This window comes from Prionailurus bengalensis, chromosome F2 (genome assembly GCF_016509475.1).
Source record: "Prionailurus bengalensis isolate Pbe53 chromosome F2, Fcat_Pben_1.1_paternal_pri, whole genome shotgun sequence".
NCBI lineage: Eukaryota > Metazoa > Chordata > Mammalia > Carnivora > Felidae > Prionailurus > Prionailurus bengalensis.
Window position 1 is genome coordinate 66,244,010 of NC_057353.1, and position 24,489 is coordinate 66,268,498.

Sequence of the window (24,489 nt, forward strand, 5' to 3'; positions counted from 1 at the left end):
GATCTCACGGTTCGTGAGATCAAGCCTCAGGTCAGCTCTGAACTGATAGTGCAGAGCCTGCTTGGGATTCTCTCTCTCCCTCTCTCTCTCTCTCTCTGCCCCTCCCCTGCACGTGCACTCTCTCTCTCTCTCTTTCTCAAAATAAATAAACTTAAAAAAATTCTTAACAGGGGCGCCTGGGTGGCGCAGTCGGTTAAGCGTCCGACTTCAGCCAGGTCACGATCTCGCGGTCCGGGAGTTCGAGCCCCGCGTCGGGCTCTGGGCTGATGGCTCAGAGCCTGGAGCCTGTTTCCCATTCTGTGTCTCCCTCTCTCTCTGCCCCTCCCCCGTTCATGCTCTGTCTCTCTCTGTCCCCCAAAAAATAAATAAACGTTGAAAAAAAATTAAAAAAAAAATTCTTAACAACAAGAAAAAATAGTCCTTATATAAGGGCCACCTTCACTATAGAGGGTTCACTATACACAGGGACACTTAAAATATGTTTGTATTTCTCTCCCACCAGATTCCCTTCATCACTCATCCAAATATCAGCTCGACAAAGAGGCTATTTCTTTCTGTCCTTTTACCAAGCTTTATTCATGTTCATGGAATTTATCACTACCTGTTGTATTACCTATTTACTTATCATCTGGATCCAATATAAGCTGTGTATCCCAGGTCCTAAAAACAGTGTGTGAAACAAAGTAGACAATTTTTTAATTTAATGTAGGCATACATATATAGCAAAATGTTCATTGTGCTTTTTTCGCGGTTGTAAAATTGAGTGCTATCTATCCATTTCTCTAATGTATTTATTTTCGCTATGCATTCTTGCAACAAATATTTTATTTATGTGAATTTTTGACATTTTCAATGATTAATATGTATTATTTTCACATGAGAAATGATAATAATAGGTAACATTTACTGAGCACTCACCATGGGTCAAGCACTAAAGCTCAATACTTTACATGAATTATCTCAACCTCCCTGGGAGTCAGGTATAATCATCATCCCCATTTAGTATTCACAGATAAGGATACTAACATTTAGAGAAGTTAAATGAACACCGGGGCTGGAATTCAAACCCCAGAGCCTCTATGCTATAGCCAAATAACTAACTTGACAATGTATACATCAGGATGCACATATAAGCTCATTATAAAGAATAAATAGGAACATTCACACACGTTGTCTCATTGGAAGCTCACAAAAATGTTACGAAGGTAAGCCAGCAGGCATTATGATCCCCACTTCAAAGACCGAGTCTTGGGCCCATGTGACTGTGTCTTGCCATCTGTCTCCTACCACATCTTTGCAACAGGTGTTTCCTCCTCCCCCCCCCCCCCCCACCATACTTGGCTATGCACATCTTTTTTAGCTCCGTTGCATACTGACAGAAGACACAGTTCTGTTTCTCGGGGGCAAGCTTGGGGCTTTGTTGCTTATGAGCAAATCTGCATGGGGATTAATATAAGCCAGAAGTTAGGAGACCCACGTTCTGGTCGTGGCACTGTCACCAACTGAGAGTCTCAATTTTCCCGCCTGTGAAATGAGCTGGTTGAAGAAACAGATCCCTAAGGACCGATGCCGAGCTAATGCTTTGCAGGCTGAGAATCCAAAGGAGGAGGGATCAGTGATGTTCTTCCCCATCAGACTCAAAGCCCAGGCACCCCATAGAAATAGAAGCCTGGACCACAGGAAATGAAGTGCTTAGCAAAGATCATTCTCGGTAAACAGAAAATGTATACAGTCTCTCTTTTTTAAAGTTTATTTATTTATTTTGCGAGAGAGAGAGAGAGAGAGAGAGAGCAAGGGAGGAGCAGAGAGAGAGGGAGAGAGAAAATCCCAAGAAGGTTCAGCACCGTCAGTGCAGAGCCCGATGCAGGGCTCAAACTCACAAGCGGTGAGATCATGACCCTGGCTGAGATCAAGAGTCAGACACTTAACTGACTGAGCCACCCAAGTGCCCCAGAAAATGTGTACAGTCTTGAACAGAATTGGCTCCCTATTACTGGATGAGCCCTGACAAGAGCACACTTCATTCATTCATTTATTTCACAATCACTTATTGTGCACCTATGTACAATGCCCCAGGCAGGCTTTTAAGCACGGGAATATGATAGTGAATGAAACAAAGTACCTGCTTACAGAAACCTTACGTTATAGTGGAGAGACAACAAACAAATGAATAAGCACATATAAAATAGCATATGATAACAAAGACTTTGCCAGGTGATAATTCTCTTCCAGGATATTGCAAAAGAGAGTCTGATAGGGCCATACTTTGGTCCCCTTTTGATACAATAGCAAATGAAAAAGGGCACAGAAATAGCATTAGCCTTGCAGTTAGAAGACCTGGTGTCAAATCGTGGTTCTGAATCTAGTCTGAGAACTTGAAAACTACTACACACTGTATACCATCATTGCAACCTTATTAGCTTCAGCGACCTTCTCTGTAAGACGTAGATGGTAGCATCCACCGTGCTTACCTTACAGGAATGCTGCAAGGACCAAGCCAGACTGTGAAGTTGGAGAACTAGCACTTTGTAAACTCTCTGTTCTACACTCCGGGCAGGTTCAGATTTCTGCTAAATCAAGCTCCTGCTATAAACTTGAAAACGTCAAGTCCCAGCTTTGATCCTACCAAGGATATGGGATTCCATCTCAAAGCACAAGACATTTTGTATCAAACCACGGAGCGAGGGGTTGCAGACATGTGAGGAAACAGCATCTGTCTAGCTTGCTTCCTTTTTTCCTCTGCTTGCAGGTATTTGGCAAAGCAATCTGAATATTCCAAAAGGTCACCCTCTATCTCCCTTCTTTAGAAGTTGTGTCCGTAGTGGCTGTTCTGTGCTACAGTTGGTAAATTGATATTTAATACTTTTCACTTCTGAATCTTATAATGGAAAAATTAAATAAATGTAACATGTGCAAGGATATATACCAAAATTATAACCAGTACCTGTTTGGACTGCTGATAATTACTTTCTTCTTCTTGCTGACTTCTCTGTATTTTGTGCTTTCTTTTTTCATTCATTTAAAACATATTTACCTAGGGATCAGACAGCTGGAAGGGGCGATCCTGCAATTCACATCTTAATTCCAGATCTTTCTGCTCTGCCACCATTCCTTTGTGTTTATAAACCAGTGTGGATTTGTTGTCATTTGATTAGGGGCTCCTCAGGGATAATGCTATGTTTTTGGTTTCTTCTCCTCCTGCAATTTCTAAATTTGCAAGACTTCTCAGCCGGGCCTGGTTCTCACCCAATTAAGAACAGAAGCTGTTTTCTCCCCACTGGGCATCTATAAAACACCAGGATGGACTCTTGTCCTTCCTTGGTTTTGAAGCCACTAGCCAAAGATTTGAATCCAAATTCAAATTGGCTGGGTGACTTCGGAGAAGCGTCTTAACCTCTCTGAACAGCAGTTTTGCCATTTGTAAGATGAGGGAGACAATACACGCAGGGTAGGTGGTTCTAAGGATTTGACAAGATAATGCATATAGGAAGGGCTGGCCCCTAGTAGAGCCTCAATATGTGATTGCTGTTAATGAAAGTAGTCTTGGGAAACACTAGATGCTGTTCTAGGCTGGGGGATGGGGGAGAGGAATTCAGATTGTTACCAAAAGGTAGAATCATGCAATCAAGAACTCTGGCTCAGGCCTCTAATGAACTCAGTTCTGAGCCTCGACTTCCTCCTCTGTAAAATGGGCATGATAATGTAACTTCCCTTAACAGTGGTTCTCAAAAGGTGATCCAAGGACCCTGGAGGCCCCCAAGGCTCTTTCAGGGGTCCCTAAAGTCAAAAATCATTTTCATAATAGGGCAAAAATATTACTTTCCCTTTTCACTCTCATCCTCTCACACATACACAGTTTTCCCGAGGCTCTATGACCTGTCATGGTTGTCATTGCTCTGACGGCTAACGGAAAGTGTGTCTGTAAATCCCTGTTTTCATTTTTTTCAATTGAATTTCTAATACGGTAAACGTCAATAGGTATACAGCTCACATGGGCAAAAGCTATTTGGGGTCCTCAATAATTGTAAGAGTTTAAAGAGAACTGAAACAAAACATTGTAAGAATTGCTGCCTGATAGAGTTGTTGGAAAGATTAAGTAGCAATTGGCATATGGCGGACAAAGCACTCCATAAACATTACCTTTATCATCATGGATTCCAAAGCTCCTGAATCATATCAGATAAGGGTCCATCTACTCCACCTACGCGTAGAGCAAATTGAAATCATAGCACTTAATGCAAAGTCACCCTTGGTTTATTCCCTGCTGTTTGTTTAGGTAGTGAAAGTTCAGTCCATGTTAAACTTTGAACAATTTGCAGACAGCAGCACATCAGAAACCTCCACAGTGTCCATGACATAGAAGTGACCTGTAGACAGGGGGACTTGGTGGACAGTCCAGAGGACTACCCTGCTTGACTCAACCCTGCCCCTTCCCACCCTGTTAATCTCTCACCAGCCAGAAGCAGATGGTAACAAGGTAGGGGCACAGGAAACTTGACTTAAAGAAAATGCTCCTAAGTGATGGACCATCAAGAGGAGATGCAGTCTCAAAATGGGAACAGTTTCCTTAAGGCTTCCATAATTTCCGAGGAAACAAACTGAGAGCTGCACTTACTTTGGGGCACGGGGAGCGAAATGACCTGGAAGAGTCAAGGGTAAGCAATATGAAATTATTAAATTTGGCAGGGGGGTCCTTTTCCCCCCCTGTATTCTTCTGGCACACCCTTGGGGGAAGAAATATAAAACAGTATTCTTAGATTCTCATGTTTATGGCAAATACATTAGGATCTTAGAAGTTATCAAATGAGTCTGAGAAAGATGCAACACGATCTGGGTCATGGTCTGCGAAGAAGTTCTTAATGAATACGTTAAGAGCTGCATCAGCGATACGATGCATCGCTTCTTGGGTCTGTGACCATCACACAAGAGACCCCTCCCAGGCCAGGGCCTTGTTGTCTACGTCATTAAAAAAAAAAAAAAAAACACCACCAACAAAAAAACAAAACCAACAGACCCCACATGAGCAATAACCGAACAAACAGGTGCAGACCAGTAAGACAATTTTGCATATGAGCTATTTTTATTGTCAAAACTTCTGGAGACCCAAGGAGCTCTGTTAGAGAAATTGGAGCCCCAGGGGAGACCCTAGAAAAACGTTGTTCAGCCAGTTTTTTGTTCCCCAGTCTAGAAAACGAAAATGTCAAAAGGTCACCCAGTGCCTTGGCCACGCAGTCAGCCCCCTAGGCCAGCCGTCCCCACTCCAGTCCCCGTCCTCGCCTCTGGCCACTCCGCCGCGCACGGCCACCTGTTGCGGTCCTGGCGCCCAGAGCTGCGTCGCAAACCGCCGCTAGAGTTCGTTCTAATTCCCCGGAGCAGAGGCTGGCCGGGAAGACCCGACGCTCCGCGCCTGCTAATCCTCAGGGCGGGCGGGGACTCCGCAGAGCCTCCCAGCCCCAGGCTCCCTTTGTTTTCTCGCTGCGCTCAGACTGTCAGAAGTAGACCCCAGACAACATCCCTCGGCCCGGTTCTGCTAGTGCACGCCTGCGCCCAGCTCAAGCCGGGAAAGGCTGACGCGTCCACACGCCCTTGGAGGGGAACCGGGTCCGTCCGGGCAGGAATGTGCGGCGCAGACAGGTTGCCCGCTGAGATTCCGAAGCGTCCCGGGGATCCGAATTCCTTAGGGCTCCTCAGCGTAGCACTGCTGCAGGAACGCCGCGCCCAGAACGCAAGTTCACGGGTACCGCGCCGCGAGCGAAGGGCAGCGAGATCTTGGCCCGCCCGTACTCTAAAACGCCCGAGGGGAGCCAGGGGGGCGGCAGTTAGGGATCTCTTCCCGCCGGGAACGCCAGAGTCCCAGTTCCGAAAGCGACCCGCCCAGCTTCCGAGGGACTTCCCTGCGAGCGCCGCAGGGGTGTGCATTTCTCCGAGTCTGAGAATCCCAGCGAACGGCGGCCCGACAAGAGTTTAAGTCAGCTCCCGGGGCGTCTGTTTGTTTATTGGCTCTTAAGGGAAAAAGTTTGAGGATCTTTAACTAACCTCAGACCTGGCGCAAGCGCAAATCCCCGAATCTCCCCAGCAAAAGTCATCTAATTTCAAGTCGTTATATAAGTGGGGGCTCTTTCTCACCCTCCCTACCCCAAGCCCTCTTATTACTATTCCAGGAGCAAAAACGTGTCTTGCTTTAAAAAAAAAAAAAATTTTTTTTTTTTAGTTATTATTTCCCTGAGCCGGGAGAAGGGAGAAAGCGCAAGCAGCGCCCTGGGCGCGTGGCGGCCCCACCCGAGCACGACCCCTCGTGCTGCGAGAGGGACGCGGGGATCTGGGGTGCCACCCGCTCAGGGCCAGCAGCAGCGCCCCGCGGTCCCTCCGTCTGCCACTCCACGTGGTCAGGATCAACAGTTTGTTGAGCTCATCAGTGACACCTTGAACTTTTCATAAAGAAAATGGGTATTGCACCAGGAGGGTTTGGCCGCGGCCGCCGGGCCGGGTCGTGCTTAATATTCAATGATCTCGCTCGCGCCTCCCCCTCCTCCCCTCGGAGAAATTCCACCGAGTCCGTTACTGGGCTCAGACTTTTAAGTTAATTTACTGCCCACCCCCCCCCCCCCAACCTCGGCTAGTAACCAGCGCCTTTAGGGCTAACCTCCCCCCCAGCTCCCGCCTGAAAATGACATTTCGCCGGCGTCTCCGGAGGGGGCTGAATTTCACTTTGTAACTTTCTGCGGAACCCGAGCCCGGGTGGCAGCTCGGGTGGTGGTATCGTATGCAAATACGCATGCTGACGTTACAGATCATGTGGGTTTTGGCGTAGATTCCCCACTGATCGAGACATTTTTTTTTCCCCTTTTTTTTTCCTTCTTTTTTTTTTTTTTTTTTTTTCTTTTTAAAATTTTGGCCACTGTTCCCCGTACGGGGGCTTTTCCTGTCCGTCTGTCTGGCAGGCTGGCCGTGCCCCTCTTTCCCACGGAGCCCGAGCCCGGCGCCCGGTGGGGAGTGGGGAGTGGGTGGGGGGAGCCAGCAGAGTTCCATTTTGGAACGCCCGTGCCGCGTCTCCGCGCTCCCAGCCCGGGTCCCCGCGTCCCCAGCCCCGGCGCAGGTAAGAAACTTCGCCTCGGCGCCCGGCACCCCCCGCCCGGCGCCGCCAGCCCCGAGCCCCGCACGCCGGGCGCCGGCCACTCCAGCCCAACTTTCCCACCGCCGCCGCCGCTGCCGCGGCTCCCGAAAATGTGTTGTTAATGGGACTTGGCCGGGTTTGTGATTGGAAGAGGGGGTGCGGAGAGGGGGGGGTGCGGGCCCTTTCGGCGGGTGGGAGGAAAGAAGAGGATCCGGAGGTGGGGGGAGATTTTTTTTTAAGAGTTTTGATTACAAGTTTGGATAAATGGGAGCCAGACCGAGGAGGAGGAGGAGGAGGAAAAACATGTCTACGTTTCCCTATGTCGACATAAGCCACAAAAAAATATGGCGTCCGCTTTCGACAGGGCGTTACGTAGACCCGACTCTGTTTTTATTTATTTATTTCGTGGCCGGCGCCCTCCCCTCCGTGGCCCAGCTGCGGCGCTTTGTGCAAACGGGGCAGGTCCCGCGGGGACTCCGGCGGGACGTGGCCCCGGCCCGGCGGGTTTGGCGGAGGGGGGGGGGTCTGCGTGTGCGAGCTGCCCTCCCTCCCCCGCGCTCCCCTCTTCTCCCCTCTCCCGGTGACGATTCGCCGTACTGTGGTGGCAGGAAGCATGACGCCGTGGGCTGAGGCTGCCTCTGCTCTCGTCGCCGCCGGTGGCTGCGGGCGGCCGCCCGAGCTACCTGCCGGGGGGCAGGGCCGGAGCGCGGCGCGGGCCCCACGCCCGGCTCAGGTGGCGGGGCGCCCGCGTGTGTGTGGGGGGGGGTCCGGGGGTGGATCCCCCCCCCCTCGCTGTCCGCCGCCGGCCGGCCCACGCCCGCGGCCGCCTCTGCCAGCCGAGCCCACGCTCGCCCCCGGAGCGGCAGCTGGCGCTGTGGCGTCCGCCCCACGAGAGGTTCATCTTTGTTGGTGTTGCGGCGTCTTTGTGGCTTCCCCGGGACTTGGTATCCTCGCCTTTGCAAACTTGCCCTTTCCCCCGGCCGCTCTGCAGGAGGCTGCGGAGACGGAGAGCAGCGGAAAGTTGGAAACCAGTGAGCATCACAGGACGGTCCCCTTGGCCCCGTAGCTGTGCGGAGAGCTCGGAGGCGGAGGAGGAGGAGGGTGGCTCGTTAGGCTGGGGAGAAAACTTGGGGAAGCCAAGTTGTGATTTGCTCGGGCTTCCACCTGATTGATCGGCTTCAAAGCCAGTGGGGTCTCTGCCTGCCTTCAGCTGTTTGGGGATGGCCTTTTGTTTGTCCGGAGGTGGGGAGGGGGAAGGTGGGGGAATGGTGACTTTCCCTGGACCCGTCCCCTTTGGAAGAGGTATTGCCCGGCGGGCCCCCGGGGTCCCCTGAGTCTTGTCAGGCCCTAGAGTTCTTCCCCCACCTGATGTCTGATGATCTCCTTATCTCCCAAGTTAGCAGCTCACCAGGTCTGAGGCAGGCCCCATGGGCAGGTTTTGGAGGGGCAGGAAGTCCCCCTCTTCATCCCCTGAGTAGTTCAGACCTACACTTACCCTCTTGTCTCACACACACACACACACACACACACACACACACGCACGCACGCACAGGCACACACTCTCAGACTTGCAATACACTCACACTCCTTTATGTAGAGCAGAAATTAATGCCTGTTGAAGTGAAGGGGGTGAGCTTCTGAGGGCTCTTCAAGATTTCAGTCAAAAGGTGATTTTCTATTTATGAGGGCCCTGAGTTTAAGCAGTTCAGTCCCAGGGCAGTAATGTCAAAAAGCATTTGGATGACAACCAAGTGGAATAAATATCTTGTAAAATGGCGTGTTTAAAAGTAAAAATAGATTAATGGAACCCTCAAGTGCTTCAATGGAACTAACATAAAGGGTTGATTCAAGTTTAAAGGGAAAATTATATTAAGCCATATACACATCTTCTTTTACTGCCCGGGGGGTGGGGAATCTACAAGTAAGACTGAAATGTGTCACCGACAGGAACAGGGACCTGTGATCTGTGGGAATCTCGTTGGTGTGGAAACGCTGTGCTCTTTGATCGTTCTTGTGTGCATGTACCTTCTGGCCAGGTTTGATGTCAACTAGGATCCAGCTGAAGTTAACAGCTCTTAAGGGGCAATTCAGAGGTCAATGATTTAGGGGACATCAGATGTATTAACCAATCCCCATTTAAAGGAAAAGATCAAAATGACAGTGTTTGTGGGCACTCCAGAAGGGTATTCTCCTGATGTAAATGCAGCATATCTTGACATGCGGAAAGGTGATCCCCACACCAATGGTCTCACCTCCATCAGGGCTGTGGGATTGAGTGGGATGCCTGGTGTTTGGCAAAAAGAATAATGACAATATTTGATAATGATTGCTAATGTTTACTGTTTTCATATGCCAGGCACAATGGTTAGTTTTTTTGTGTGCTTTATCATTTAGTTCTTAGCATAACCCTGTGAGATAAGTGCAATTATTATCCTCAGGTTACAGTTGAGGAAACTGAGGCTCAAGGAGGTGAAGGAATTTGCCCAGAGCTGCAGAGCAGAAAGTGAAGTCAGTGTTCCGAACCGGGCCCTATTTCTTAGCCTTAAACGCTCCTGTTACAGCAGTTCTCATTAGAACGAGTCCTCATTAGAAGGGAAAAGTAAAGGGACAGGTGTAGTTATGAAAAAGAAGGAACAGTGACACTGCCCTGGGGTCTGAACTCCAGAATTTTCCTGGGTTTTATTCCTTCATTCACTTATTTAGCAGCTACGTGTTGATTTATTTGTTCATTCAGCAGCTGTGATAGTCATCATCCTAATAAGAGTGCAGTCATTAAACACTTTTATATGCCAAGAACCCTTATAAGTGCTCGTGATTATTTTGTCTTCGTGACATCCCTGGGGGGTAAGTACTGTCAGTCTCTCCTTTTTATGGATGAGGAAGCAGAGGCACAGAGAGCACAGAGGTTGCCCAAGACCAAACAGTAAGAGCACCAGACCCCAGAACACGCACACTTTGACCCCAGAAGAGCTCACTCCAGTGGGCTGAGCTAGACATTATGGAGAGACTGGCGACAGAAAGCCCCCCAACATCAATGCAAAACCCTGCTCCAGGCACTGTGGAGGTGCTGGCGGGGTCCAGACCCCCTACCCCCGAGGAATCTGAGCAGACCGGCAGGCCCAATCAAGCAGGATTAACTAAGTGCTGTAATTGAGAAAAGTACTGCGGAAGCACAACGAAGGGTGTAATTATTGTGCTCTGAGGGAATCGTGGAGGTTTTCCTAAAGGGGGTGGCATCTGAACTGACCCATGGAATGAGAAGGAACAATGTCTGGAGGTGTGTCAGATATGATTGTATTCAGCTGTTAGCAGCAGCGATCCTGACCACTGGTGACGTAGCCAGATGGGGGCTTACTCGTGTCAGACAAGAGGGGTGAGTGGGACGATGCCTGGGCTGTACCACTGGGGACCCAGGCTCTGTCTTTCCACTACACCATCCTTAGCTATAGGCCTCCGATCCCAGGTGTGTGTTCTTGAGGTGGAAAGGTGGCTGCCGCGTGTCCGGGCTTCACATCTCCATCCCAGGAAAGAGAAAGCAGGATGAACGAGGCATTGAACATGTGTCTACTAGGGCTTTCCTGTTACATTGGGAAGAGATGCCCTCTCAGGGACTTCTGTCCTTGGTTCATCAACCAGAACTGCACTGCCTGGCCACCCACACGTACCAGGGAGGGCAGCCCTGCATTTTTTAAGGTAGGCACATTGCTGCCGTGAACAAACTGGGGTGAATGGTGGGATGGTTGTTGAGTTGGCAGATAAAGTGTGTGTGGCCTAAGAGGAGAAGAGGAAGAAAGGTATTTCTGGTGAAGGTAAAGCTGTGTCCTGGAAGCCGAGCATATTCTGAGGAGGTGGAGAGGGGGATGGAGGGACAGTTGTGCAAAGAGATGATTGCAGACTTGAGGGTGGATGTGGAGGAGGGTGGCTGGTAATCCATAGGTACTGGGGAGCTATGGCAGGTTTCTGAGGACGCGTGTCAAGCATTTAGGAAGGTAAGACTGACAGCAGTGTGCCTTGTGCAGACAAATCAGCTCGGTTCTGGTTTGAAATAAAAAGTTTCAGACCAGGGGACCAGTTTTGCCTTAGGGCAAAAAGAAGACCGAGTGCAGTAAGAAAGTGAGGGATGATGGGGAGCTTTTCTTTTAGATCCTGCCAATAGGAATCCCAAATTAACCCAATGCTAGTCAGCTGTTCCGAGGACGTAAGTAGCTCTCCCTTTTCATAGCTCAGTTACTGAAAGCTGTGGAGGTAGGTACCATTACTCCCCAGACACTACAGTTGGCCTTTGTCCTGATCCTCAGACTGCTAGGTATTACCTGCATCAGAATAACTTTGGTCATGACCGTTCACCTTTGCTTTAAATGGACAGGATGGTATCAGGAGTCCTCAGAGGCCCTTCTGTTAGGTTCCCCACTCTGGATTCCTCCAGCAAGGACTGATTCTCTGCTCGATTTATTAGCTACTCTCTAAACCTCAATTTCCTCATCTCGAAAATAGAGATCGTTCTAATAGCTGCCTGATGAGTTGTTGTGAAGCTTTGGAAGAAATTTGGAAAAGAGCTGAGCACAGCGCCTAACACTGTGTTCAGCAAATATCACCTGCTGTCACCATCATCACCACCAGCATCATCACTGTCACTGCCACAACCTCTGGCATGTGACTTTATTGTATCCTTGAGATGCCAAGTGATTAACATACATGGATTTTATCATTGATTCCAAGACCCAGACTGCCCCCGTCTTATTGCATTCCCCCCCTCCCCCTCACGCATACGCACTGGTTAGTGGCAGGTCCGAGTAACCACTGAAATGGAAAGCCTTCCCAGAAAATCGCCGTGAGACCCCGGTGCAGTGTTCAGGTAGGATAATGTGCTGTGTCATAGTCAAATACAGACAGCGTGGTTCTGAAAGGATGCCTGACTACTCACATGGCCCCGTGGTAGACGATAAAGTAGACATTGTTTTTAGTAGTGACAAGGTAGTTTCATTTTTAACTCGGGGAGGGGGGGGGAGTCCCTCCTGGTTCCCCTCCCCCACCCTTCTCTAAGGCCCCCTCCCAGCATCCAACAGGTTGTGATTTTAAGAATCACCCACAATGTGTTTCCTGTTCCTATGCTTATAGTCTTACTTTTAAGAGGGGCCGATTGGGGGTGGTGTGAGTGTGTGGGTGTGGGTGTATAACAGACCCCCCCACAGAGAAAAACTGTCGTGACAACAGTGTATCAGTTTCCACCCAAACTTTAAAATGGAATAAAAGAGGCCAGAGCCAGAACTGATTTTCTTGCTTACCCCTCTTGTTTACCACCCTGGTGAACAATTTTCAGTAAAAAGCCACAGTGCACACACTTTCTTCCTCCCCTCTGCCTGCCTCCACACCTCTAGTACTAGAAACACTTAGTGGACATTAAATCTTATTACAGGGTGTTTCGCTGCAATAGGTTGCCACATAGAATCTGCAGTGAATGAAATACTTGTACTGTTGATCCATGGGGAATCAGTATTTGTAAGGAGCGTGCCCCCGGCGTTCACTTTGGTGTAAGAGATTTGTGGTATGTTTTGGGGGTGCACAGGCTTGGTTTGGGATAGAAAAGTGAGAAGCGTATGATGGGTTTACTTTTGGGTTTCAAGCCATGCTTGGTTTACCCCGCAGGGGGAAACCAGCAAAATCTTGGGAACCATTTGCTGTCCAATTCAGTGTGGGCAGTGGACTCATGGATCCCTGGGGCCTCAGAGAGTGTCCAGATTGAGTTAGCTCCTTCTTTGGGAGGGAATCCTCCCTGTTGGGGGCCCTGAACAGACTTTGGGAGAGAGGAGTCTGCTGTTGAGAAAGGAAGAGGGAAGACGTGAGCAAGAGTTTCTGGGCTCCGGGTTCTCCTTGGCCCGGTTGGATGCCTGCAGCTGCAGCTTCTAGACTCCGAAACATCTGCAGAAAACCAAGGAAGGACCAGAAGTCTAAATTGAGGTAGCATGCGTGCATGCCCTGGCTGTGCAAACATTATGGTTTAAGTCAGTGTTGCAGAAAGACTCCAGAAAAACACTCCTCGGTGGGGCTGAGGTCCATGCCCCACCCCCAGCTGTCTTGCTCCCCCTCCCGCTTTGTCCCCTCTGACTGGTGAGGCTGAACGAATACGAAGTTCCCTATACCCCCAGAACACCACAGACACACAGTGTTGCTGCCTTAATAACAGCAATGCGTCACCCAGATTGAGCACCTGCTGTGTACCGGGCCCTCTGCTAAATACTCTCACTATGTCATTCAGTCTGACCATGAGTAGTACTTTGAGAGCAGGGTCGTAGCCCAGTTTTAAAGACAGGAAACCAAAGCTCAGAAAGGTTAGGTACTTGCCGAAGGTCACAGAGAGAAAGTAGCCAACTCAGGATTCAAATTCAGATCAGTCTGATCCCAAAGCTGATGTCCTTTTTTTTTAAAGTAGTTTTTTTTAAATTATTTTGAGAAAGAGAGAGACCGAGCACACAAGCCGGGGAAGGGCAAAGAGAGACAGAGAGAGAGAGAGAGAGAGAGAGAGAGAGAGAGAATCCCAAGCAGGCTCCACACTGCCAGTGCCAAGCTGGATGTGGGGCTTGAACCCACGAACCGTGAGATCATGACCCGAGCCGAAGTCAAGAGCAGGACGCCTAACCGACTGAGCCACCCACGTGCCCCTCAAGGCTGATGCTGTTAGTCATCACCAGGTCTTTCCGAAATCTTGTGGAGGTGCCCCACCCCAGCCTAGGAGGAAGTATTGGGGAGACGGGACAGTTTTAGAATGTGCTTCTAGACGCTCTGATTGCTTTTCTGCTAAAGGGGTGTAGGGGTGTGGGCGTTCATGCATGCGTGAGGATGCGTGTGTGTAAGTTTAGTCAAAACAGAAGAGAATTCCAAATCCATGCTTGTGATCCAACTGCCCCACCCCAAAAAGACAACTCTAAAGCCTCCAGCAGTGTCTATGACAGAACATTCCCCAGGGGCCCTGCCCCCTTTCCGCCCTCTCCTTGGCTGTAGGGAGGAGGAATCCCAGCGGGCTGCAGGCTGCGCTCCCGGGACTGATGAGAATCCGGGTGCTACTTTCAGGATGCTGAACAGCCTTGCCAGCCAATAGGGGAAGGAGATGGAGGGAGCAGGCGTTGGGAGAGGAGATGGCTGTGTTGCTGTTTTTATACAATAAAAGAGGATCATTGTAATTGGGAGCCCTTGAATCATAACACGTCTGCCTATGGCTCTCTCCAGCTGCAGAGCCATTTAGTTAAATAGCGCACAGAAAACTCCTTTCAGCAGATATTACTTTCCCGCTGTTCTTAAATACAAGACTGAGCTGAATTGCTGTAAGGACAAAGCCATCTCAGCCCGCCCCCCCCCCCCCCGCCCCGGGTATACCCAGAGCCCTCGCGGAATTTCCCTGGCCTATGGAGGAGGACATTTAGAAATTATTTTCCTTTGCACTGCACCCTTGCCTTTTTGGAAACAGCTCCTTTAAGATATTTGCACACAGTCTGGTCAGAGTTGGATGTCATAGTCAAGTTGTTTATGGGGGGTAGTGACCCAGAAGGGGCAGAGAGAGGCCAGAATGCCAGTGCGGGTAGAGATGGGGTGTGTCCTTGCTTTTGGAGGAGGGCGGTGGGAAATGGAGAGATATGGACCGACAGCTGGAAGCTGGGAAGACTGCCCCCAGGTCAAGAAATTTAGAGGAAGGGAAGGCAGTGGCTCCAGGCAGGAGCAGAGAAGAAGCACAGACCCACACCTAACCTCCCCTAACAGAGCGCCGAGGGCTCATTACCCTGTACTTTCTTCCCCGGGAACTTTGTGTTACAGAATTAATTAGGAGAATGCGGTGAACTTCTGCCAGAGCCCCGCAGTTCAGGAGAGTGGAAGATTTCACAGTGTTCCCAGGAACAGGGGCTTTTGGGCTCACAGAGCCACAGAGTGGACACGGTTTGGGTCACTCCATGGGTTAATGGTAGACATTCCAAAGATGGAGGGCTGTATTCAGCAGCGTGAAATTGAACATGGCCTGACGTCAGCACTTTCAGAAATGGGATTTATGGGTCTTCTGGTACAAACTCTAATGTCCTCTGGGGTCCCTGGAGGAAGATAGTGGGGACCGGGGGATGAGTCTAATAGCAACATGGTGCATTAGTGGGATCAAGGAATGTTCCGGCTGGAAGAAACTTAAGGGAGCACTTAGTCCATCTTAGGGAAACTGAGGCCCAAAGAGGTAAGGGATTTGCCCAAGATCACACGATTATATGGCAGAGTATTACTTTCCTCTTCTATAGCTTGAGGCTCTTCGGTTTCCTCGAGCCTTCCCTAACCTAGCCTCTTTTCCTCTGTCTAGTCAACAAACACCTGCCAGAGGACGAAAACGACATCCCTGCCCTCGGGAAGTCCTTTGGCCCTTAGCAACTGCACTGATCGTCACACTGACATTATAGGAGCAATGCTGAGCCCTTTTTGTGGATTAGCTCATGAGAATCCCAAGAGATACAAGAACCCTTTTATTTCCACTTAACAGGCGAGGAACAGCAGAGTGGGAAGCCCTCTGTCCGAGGTTTCTGGGAGCCAGGCAGTCTTCTTCCGTACTGGTGCTCCCCAGGCATGGGCCCATGCCACCTGTCCTGCCCTCTGTGCACCTGGGGCTCCTCCATCACTGATTAGAACCAGCGGCCAAGCCACCAGCCAGTGCCGAGGGTAACACAAGGATGCACGTGCAGTTAGGGCTTGACAAAGGGCTTTTTTAAAAATGGTTTTTATTTATTTTGAGAGAGTGTGTATGCATGGGAGTGGGGGAGGGGCAGAGAGAGCAGAGAGAGAGGATCCCAAGCAGGCTCTGCAATGTCAACACAGAGCCCGACATGAGGCTCGATCTCACAAACCGCGAGATCATGACCTGAGCCGAAATCAGGAGTCAGACGCTTAACTGAGCCACCCGGGCAGACAAAGGGCTTTCTTGTGCATAGTTGGTTTTTTTCCCCCCAATGTGTTGAATGCCAACTGTATGTAGGTTCCTCACACCCTCACACCATCGTCCAGGTCGTTTGTACAGCAGCCCTGCTGAGCAGATAGTGTGAAGGTCAGGGCCAGGATTCCAGCACAGGTCTGTGGAATCCAAGACTGGAGCAGTTCTAGCCACATCAGGCATGCTGCAGCCATAACCCACTGATTGGGAGAACTCTGTGGGCAGGGACAGGTCACTTAGGGATACAGAATCACCAGTTGACTGCCCAGGTTAGTTTCCCTGATGTCCCCCTAAAAGTAAAGGAATCTGAGGCACTTCAGGCAACTTTCAGCTGAGCAGCAGATACTTCTTTGAGCATGTTAAGAAGTACCAATTATAATATATGGGGCAGTACATGCCAAGCCCTGTGCAGCTCTGTACCTGGGTCCTAGAGTTAGCCCCTATTTTAAAATAGCTTACGGTGTAATGTACATACCTTAGAATCCACCCAGGTATAAAATGTACAACTAACTGATATCTAGTGTATTTACAGTTGTGCAACCATCACAACAATCTAGTTTTAGAACATTTCTGTCATCCCAAAGACAGATCCTGTGTCCATTAGCAGTCACTTCCCAGCCCCCTCCCAGCCCCCTTCCCCAAGCCTTAGCAACCTGAGCTACCTTCTGTCCTATAGACCTGCCCTTGTTGGACATTCCACATGGGAGAAACCGTGTAATCTGTGGTCTTCCCTATTTAATTTCTTTCGCTTCACATAATGTTTTTGAGGCTCATCCGTATTATAGTATGCATCTGTATTTCATTGTTTTTATGGCTAAATAGTATTCCATTGTGTGGCTATGCCTGCGAGGGCTGCCATCACAAAATGCCACAGACTGGGTGGCTTAAACAACAGGCATTTATTTTCTCACAGTTCTGGAGGCTGGACGTTCAAGATCAAGGTGTCAGCACATTGGATTTCTTCTGAGGCCTCTCTCCTTGGCTCGCAGATGGTTTCCTTCTCACTCTGTCCTCACACGGCCTTTTCTCTGTGCACACACATCCCTGGTGTCCCTCTGTACGTCCAGATTTCCTCTTAAAGGACACCAGGCACATTGCTCTAGGGCCCACACTGATGACTTGTTTTAACTTAATCACTTCATTAAAGGCCCTATGTCCAGGGTCATTTGGGTGGCTCAGTCAGTTAAGGGTCCAACTTCAGCTCAGGTCATGATCTCACAGTTCGTGGGTTCGAGCCCCGCGTCAGGCTCTGAGCTGCTGGCACAGAGCCTGCTTGGGATTCTCTCTCTCTCCCTCTCTCTCTGCCCCTCCCCTGCTTTCTCTCTCCCTCTCTCTCAAAAATAAATAAATAAACATTAAAAAAAAAATAAAGGCCCTATCTCTGAATACAGTCACATTCTGGGGTCCTGGGGATAGAGCTTCAATGTATGATTTGGCGGGGGGGGGGGGGCAGAGCACACAATCCAGCCCATATTTTGTTTATCCATTCACCTGTCAACAATGGGATTTCTACATTTGGGGCATTATAATAATGCTGCTGTGAACACTTGTGTGCAATGTTTGTGTGGAGGTGTGTTTTCATTTCTCTCGGGAGGATCCGTGGGAGTGGAACTGCTGGATTGGATGGTCACTCTATGCTTTCCTTTTTGAGAAAACGCCAAGCTCTTCTCCAAAGTGGCAGCACCCTTGCACACTCCCAGCAGCAGTGCATGAGGGTTCTGATTTCGCCAGGTCTTTGCCAGTCCTTGGCATTGTCGTCGGTCCCATTTTACAGGTGAGGAAACTGAGCACAGCGTGGGGAAGGTCAGTCACATGGCTAGCGGGCAGGATTCACGCACTGGTCTGACCAGTGAACTACCCAGGGCCTGGACTGGGTAAGGCAAACGAGGCACCCAGTGTGCAAAACATAAGGTGGTGCTCGCTCCCGGGCTCCTGCAAATGCAGGGTCAGCGCTTGAGAGGGAGTGCCTCCTTGAGTTCTGCGTCCTGGGTGCCTAGTTTGCCACTGCCTCACCCTTGTCCTGGTCTTGCCACTGTGTGTAGGGTACTGTGCTCAGTATTGGGAGCAGGGGAAGGGACACAGATGACCAAGCCACAGCCTCTTCCCTGGAGGTGTTCTCAGTCTAGCTGGGGAACGTGTGCATTTGCTGGTCTACACAGTGGGCCTAGCTGGACTTGCAGGCCTGGAACCCCTGCTGCTAAGGCCGCTGTGTGAATTATAGGGGGTAACACCTGTAAAGTACTTAGCACAGCACCCGGCACCTAGGCAGTGCCCTAGAAATGCTGGCTCATATTGTTTTGTTATCCCCGACATATCTCTGACCTCATGTACTATGAGGCTGCCTCTGAGTCACTGTGGTTTGAGGGATATCCTAGTGCCATGAATCGATGACTAGGGGCCACACCCCTACCCCACAGAAGGGGCCATCACCCAGCGAGAGCAGGAACTGGTCATCCAGGCTCTCCTCAGACCTGCCGAGCCTGTCCTGGCGGACCCTGGTGGGTCCTGTCCCCAGAGCCCAGCGCTGGCTCCACTCGAGCTTCTGGCGTTTCCTGGCTGGGCTGTAGTGACGCTCTTGTGTCTGGTTGTGTTACCTCCAGAGCCATAGTGTGATTCCTGTGCTCCCCGGTGTGAGAAAGTACCTGATAGATAGTGCTTGAGGACGAGGTGAGGCAGGGAAAGGTGGCTTCCGGTCCTTTCTGCTGAGCTGACAGTCCCCTGGTTTTCTCCACCGGGGAGAAAGAGCCCTGTGTGTGGCTCCACTTATAACCAGATCAGCCTGCGGGTCTTTCAGGGTTGGGAAGGGTGCACTGATTGATCCTGGTAGGGGATTTGTGGAATCAACTTCAAGATTTCTGGGTATAGAAGATATGTGCCAGTTACAAAAACGATAGGAATTTGCAGTTCTTAAATACCACATCTGATCGTGTTTCCTTACCCTCCTAAAAAGCTCCCCATGTCACTGGTTGTCCAGGAATCACAAACCCAAGTGCTTTCAGGGGTATAGAAGAGTGAAGGGGTGAAGTATAGGGCAGTAGAAAGCAGTGGGGAATGGGTCAAAGTGGAAAGCATATGCCCAGTCTAAAGGCATTCAAAATCAATTTTTTCCCATTGTGCTTTCCTGTCTATTCTGAGGACTCCCACTTAGTAACTTCTAACCCATAGGATCAAGTCCAAATTCCTGACCCTAGCATGGTGGCTCTTGGAGAGCTGACCTCTGCCTACCAGGCTTATTCTACCATAACTAGTTCCCCCGCCCCCTCTGCCATATGCCCCACACCTCGGCCAGACAAGACTGATGCCTAAACCTTGTGTGCCGTCTTTTCCTTTTCATTCCTTTCCACACATAGATTCTTTTCCCTGGAAAGACTCATCCCCCAAACTTAGCAAGACCTACTCATTCCTGCTATAGAGATACTTGCTCCCTCCTCCGAGAGGCTAGTGTGCCATAGAAATAACCCCTTATAAATCTTAGCAGATAAGATAGAAAAAAAAAATGGATTTTTGTCTGTTTGCACATCTGTCTCCCTGGAAAACCGTGAGCCACCCCCACCCCCCAACCCTCACCGCAAGGGAGACTTTCCTATTTGTCTCCACGTTCCCAGCACCAGCACAAGGCTGGCCCACTTAGTAGGTTCAAAATGAGTATCTCTCCTCTCATGTGATTGGATTGTTACTGAGGATGAGTAAAGGACCCTTCACTGTTTGGGAGCCTGTGCTCTCGGTCAACACAAGTTGGCAGCCAGATGCGTTGCTGCTCGCTGCTGCCCCTGGTGGCAGGTCCTTGACACTGCCTGGAAAGACAGTCAACTGGACCATTTTGTAACAGGAAGCAGTGGAGGAAGCTTCCGTCCCAGGCTGGTTTTGTCCCGGATTCAGGATCTTTTGGCCAAACTCTGCCAAGCTCCCTGCCTCCCTGGCTCAGCCCTACTGCCTCTTCTGGATCTCTGGCCTATCTGTGCAGCCTGGATCCACTGCCTCCCTCCAACTTGTCCCACGTGACACCTACAGCACCATCACAGGTGTTGTCGCAGGGTCTTTCTACTACTTTCAATATTAAACTTTCTTTTATTTTTATGTTTTTTACAAAGTCTGAACTTGAGACCAAACTCTAAAGTTGTTAGAGAGAAAGGAAACCAAACCGATTGAATGCTATGTACCAACCATTGAATCTTGTTTTAAATTGTTTCATTTTCCCAATAACCCCACTTGGTAGACGTTTTTATACCTATTTTATGTATGAGAAAATTGAAGCTTTAAGAAATTAGCTTGCCTGAGTTATACGGGAAATGGCCGAGCTGGGATTTAAAGCCAGGTCTGAGTGACATCAGACCCCAGGGGATCTGTGGCCACATCACAATGTTGAAGTGTTAGGTAAAGAGTATTAAGAGTCTGTGTTGGGGCACCTGGCTGGCTCAGTCGGAAGAGCGTGTGACTTCTGATCTTAGGGTCGTGAGTCTTTGAGTTCCACGTTGGGTGTGGAGATTATTAAAAAAAAAAAAAAAAGTCTGTGTTAAGTGCCTTAGCACATGGGATACCAGGGAAACTAGTTCTGTATTCCCTTCCAGAGTTTAAGATTTTGCTTATGAAAGCCTGCACAGGTAGAATTAGTAACAGGAGCGTCTTTTTCCTTTCCCTTACCAGGTGCTTCTTGGCCAGTGTCTCATTCTCAAGATATTTGTCCTCTCACAGTTTCGTCAACAATTTTTCCCTGCTCTGGGGAGACAAGAAAAAAAGTACCTGTCACGAGAGAGATGGCCAGATTTACTAAATCTTCATAATCTTGCTGGACCATCTTATGTGATGGGAAGATGGTCTCACTGAGATTTCAGTGTACTGAGTGTGTGGTTGAAAATAACTGGCCATCCTGTGACAAACGTGCATGAGCCTTCTGGAATAGGCGCTGAATAAATGTACATGAGTCGTCAGTTATGATGCAGTGACCAGTAAGCCCCAGTATCCTAGTGGCTTAACAAAGCAAGGTCTATCTCTTAGTCTTTGGAGGTGTGCTGAAAGGCAACCGGTCATCAAGGTAGCTTTCTTCGAAGCTGGGACTTAGGGATCCAGGCAGCCTTGACCTGGTGGGCACATCATTTGAAACAATTGGCTTTCAGGCTGCTGGAGCAGAGGAAAAGAAAATTAAATGGTCACATACGCACTCCCTAAAACTATCACCTCTCCTCCCCCTGCCTAACTCTAGGATGCTGGGAAACCAGGGGGTTGGGAGAGTGGATGTGAATATGAGTGTTTGGTGAGCAGTACATATTTCTGACCTGTGAAGCCCTGGACTGGCCGTGCTATTCCAGCAAGTCATTGTTCCTGTAAGCCTGGCTGGGAATCAGGGAGTAAAGAGGATCAGTGGCAGAGCCCAGACTTGAACACAGCTTCCAGACACTTAGTCCGGTGCCACTTTGGCTCTAAGGACAGCGCTCAGTTGTCTCTGTCAATTGGGATGTGGAGGAGCCGTCCTAATGCTCAGAAAGGCCACCAAACACTAAAAATAATTTTTTGCAACATCTTTACCTTTCTTATATTGTGTAGAATACCATTGCAGTTTGGATTTACATTGAACATCCAATGCGGGGTAAAGAAAATGAACGTTAATGAGCCCACAGCTGCTGCCAAGCACTAGTGAGTAACTCTGATGGCCAGCATTTGCCTCGAGAGTGCGATGTGCCAGGCGGATTCTCAGCTCTATGTGGACAAATTTATGTACTCCACCCAACTCCCCTAGGAGGTCCTTTACTGTTAATTTCCTCCTGAGAGAGGCCTGATTATCTGTATATAACAGATGAGGAAACTGAGGCTCAGAGAAGTCACATGGCTAGGAAGAGGCAGAGCCCAGCCTCACAGGCAGATCTAGCTGATCCTCAACCCAACACTCAATTCGTGAGGTTTGGGAGTATGTTGGGGGGTGCAGGAAAGGCCTAGGATTGCATAGCGGTGCTATTCAGGTGAGTAGTTGAACGCTTTGGGGGTATTCTGCCATGCCTGTCTATTCCGAGGTGTGCCGGAAGCGTTACGGATGCTGGACATTTGGTTTATTCATACAGGAAATATTCAGGAACCTACTATGCATCAGACACACTGGTAAATACTAGAAATACTGAGGTGCTTTCAATCTGATTTATTTCTCCGTGGGACTTTCTAGATTTTCAAAAATGTCCTTGAAAGATAACTTCAGGACCTCGAGCATTCCTGCCTGGAATGATCATGTATTTGAGTTTTGGCTTCAAGAACATGGCCTGTGGCACCTGGGCTCTGCTTGGAAAGCAAGGACCCCCTTCAGCCAATTGATCCTGTGATTGAACAGCCCAGCGTTTGTTGGTTACCAACTTCGCACTAATTCCTGTCTCAGACAGTCAGCCAGCCAGTGATAAAGCCAACATTTGAGATCACCTAGTCCACCCCTCTGAGGTTTTATAGTAGAGGAAACCAAGGCTCTCTCTAGGTTGTGAAATACTCTAGGCCCTTCTGCTTCTTTAAAATGTTTCAGTCTCGGGGCGCCTGGGTGGCGCAGTCGGTTAAGCGTCCGACTTCAGCCAGGTCACGATCTCGCGGTCCGGGAGTTCGAGCCCCGCGTCAGGCTCTGGGCTGATGGCTCGGAGCCTGGAGCCTGTTTCCGATTCTGTGTCTCCCTCTCTCTCTGCCCCTCCCCCGTTCATGCTCTGTCTCTCTCTGTCCCAAAAATAAATAAAAACGTGGAAAAAAAAAATTTTAAATGTTTCAGTCTCAAAGCGCATTCCAGAGCAACAGATTTTACCAGTGATTCAAGACGTGTTCCTCCCTCTACTGCGCTTCCATTCAGGAATGTTAAGGATACAGGGTTCTACCCCTCTTAGGCACTTTATACTTTCGACAGTATGCCTTTCCATTTACCCCGGGTGCCCAGGACAGGAGCACTGACCAGCCTCATCTCCCGCCTAGCCCCCCAATTTGAGGGGGTGATTGAGGAAGCAGTCCCTCCATCATGGAGAAGGTAAAGGACACGTACAATGTCAGATGATTAGCAGTGGAACCTGGGCTCCAACCCTGTGCTTTTTGTCTGTGCTTCACGTGTGTGTGTGTGTGTGTGTGTGTGTGTGTGTGTGTGGTTTTCTTGCTTGTTTTTCGGTATTAGAATTTTATGGCCAAGTTCTCTGACAAAAACTAATCATTTTAGACTGTCAGGGTTGGGGGGTGGAGGTGGGGGAGGTATATGTCTGGGGAAGTATGTCTATTAAATAGTTTTGGTTTTGGTGAACATCACATTTTTTCACTTAGGGTTTAAATCGTGGAGTTTGGGTCTCCGAAAGTAATGGCATGACTCGGTTATCTCCGAGGTGAGGAGAACTTGGCTTTCGTGATCCTGGTAATCCGAGGAGGGGGCCTGCTGGGCTCCATCTTCCTGACCATGAGAAGTTTTCCATCCAGGTGACAGGGCTGGATCCGGGGCTGTGGGCAGCCTCCCTCATTCTGAGATTTTGGAGGAGTCCTGCCCGCCCACTAACCCTCCGCCTTTGCTTTGCACAAATGACAGGCATTTGAATTTACTTACGAGAAAAACAAAACGCTTTTGACTCCTGTAGCTCATCTGGTGGGGCAAGCGTCCGTCTGTCTTGCGGTTCAGATGCCCTTGATGACAGAGGACCCCAGCCACTATTACATCTCTTTCATCGTGGCTCCATCACATCCTGCCCTCCTCTCCCATCCTGGGTTCACATGGTAGCTGTGTGCCAGGCCTGCAACCCCTTCCGAGAGGGGCAGGAACCGTGTCCTGGACAGTACGATGGAGCCCCAAGCTCTAGTGGCCACCCCTTGCGCAGAGTAGTTGCTCAGTAAATATTTGTGGAATTTCTGAGGCAGGCAGCACTAGTGAACCCACAGCGACCCTTATCCGGGACACAAGCTGTTGGAGATTTGGCACATGGGTCATTTGTTCTGGCAACTAATGAAACATCTTTGCACCATGTGCTATCGGCAACCCTAAATGCAGGTTAACAGCAAATGCTTGCATTAGTCATGAGGATAGCTAGTGGTCACTTCGTGCCAAGTCTTTTCCCAAGGGAGGAGAGAGCAGTGGAGGGCGGGGAGGCAGGGTGGGAGGGAGAGAGGATGGAAATCATATTAAACCACAGGAATAAAAGAACAAAGAACACAGGTTCCCCCCCCCCCCAGTGAAAACCATGTGAGAGGCTTGCCTGAAAGACTTGTAAAAACATAACAAAAACCTGCAGCTGGAAGTTATATCTTGTGTAGACAGGTGCACATGCACACACATACACATACACGGGTTATACACACGTACACACACAGGTGAACACACACGCCTACATACCCACACACAGGTGCACACGCACACACACACACATACACACAGCTAAAACATAGTACAGCTGAAAAGTTTAATTTGTGAGTCCTTTATTTGACAGGACATAGGTATTGT

At 49.4% G+C, this 24,489-nt stretch overlaps 1 protein-coding gene across 1 annotated transcript in view; it reads left to right on the forward strand.

Annotated features, from left to right (window-relative positions):
• Positions 1–6,617: 6,617 nt before the first annotated feature.
• Positions 6,618–24,489, forward strand: part of ZHX2 (zinc fingers and homeoboxes 2) — a 162,935-nt gene continuing 145,063 nt past the window's right edge. The window contains exon 1 of the mRNA XM_043601681.1: positions 6,618–7,096. The gene's annotated coding sequence lies outside the window, so the exon portion shown is untranslated. The remainder of the gene's footprint in view (positions 7,097–24,489) is intronic.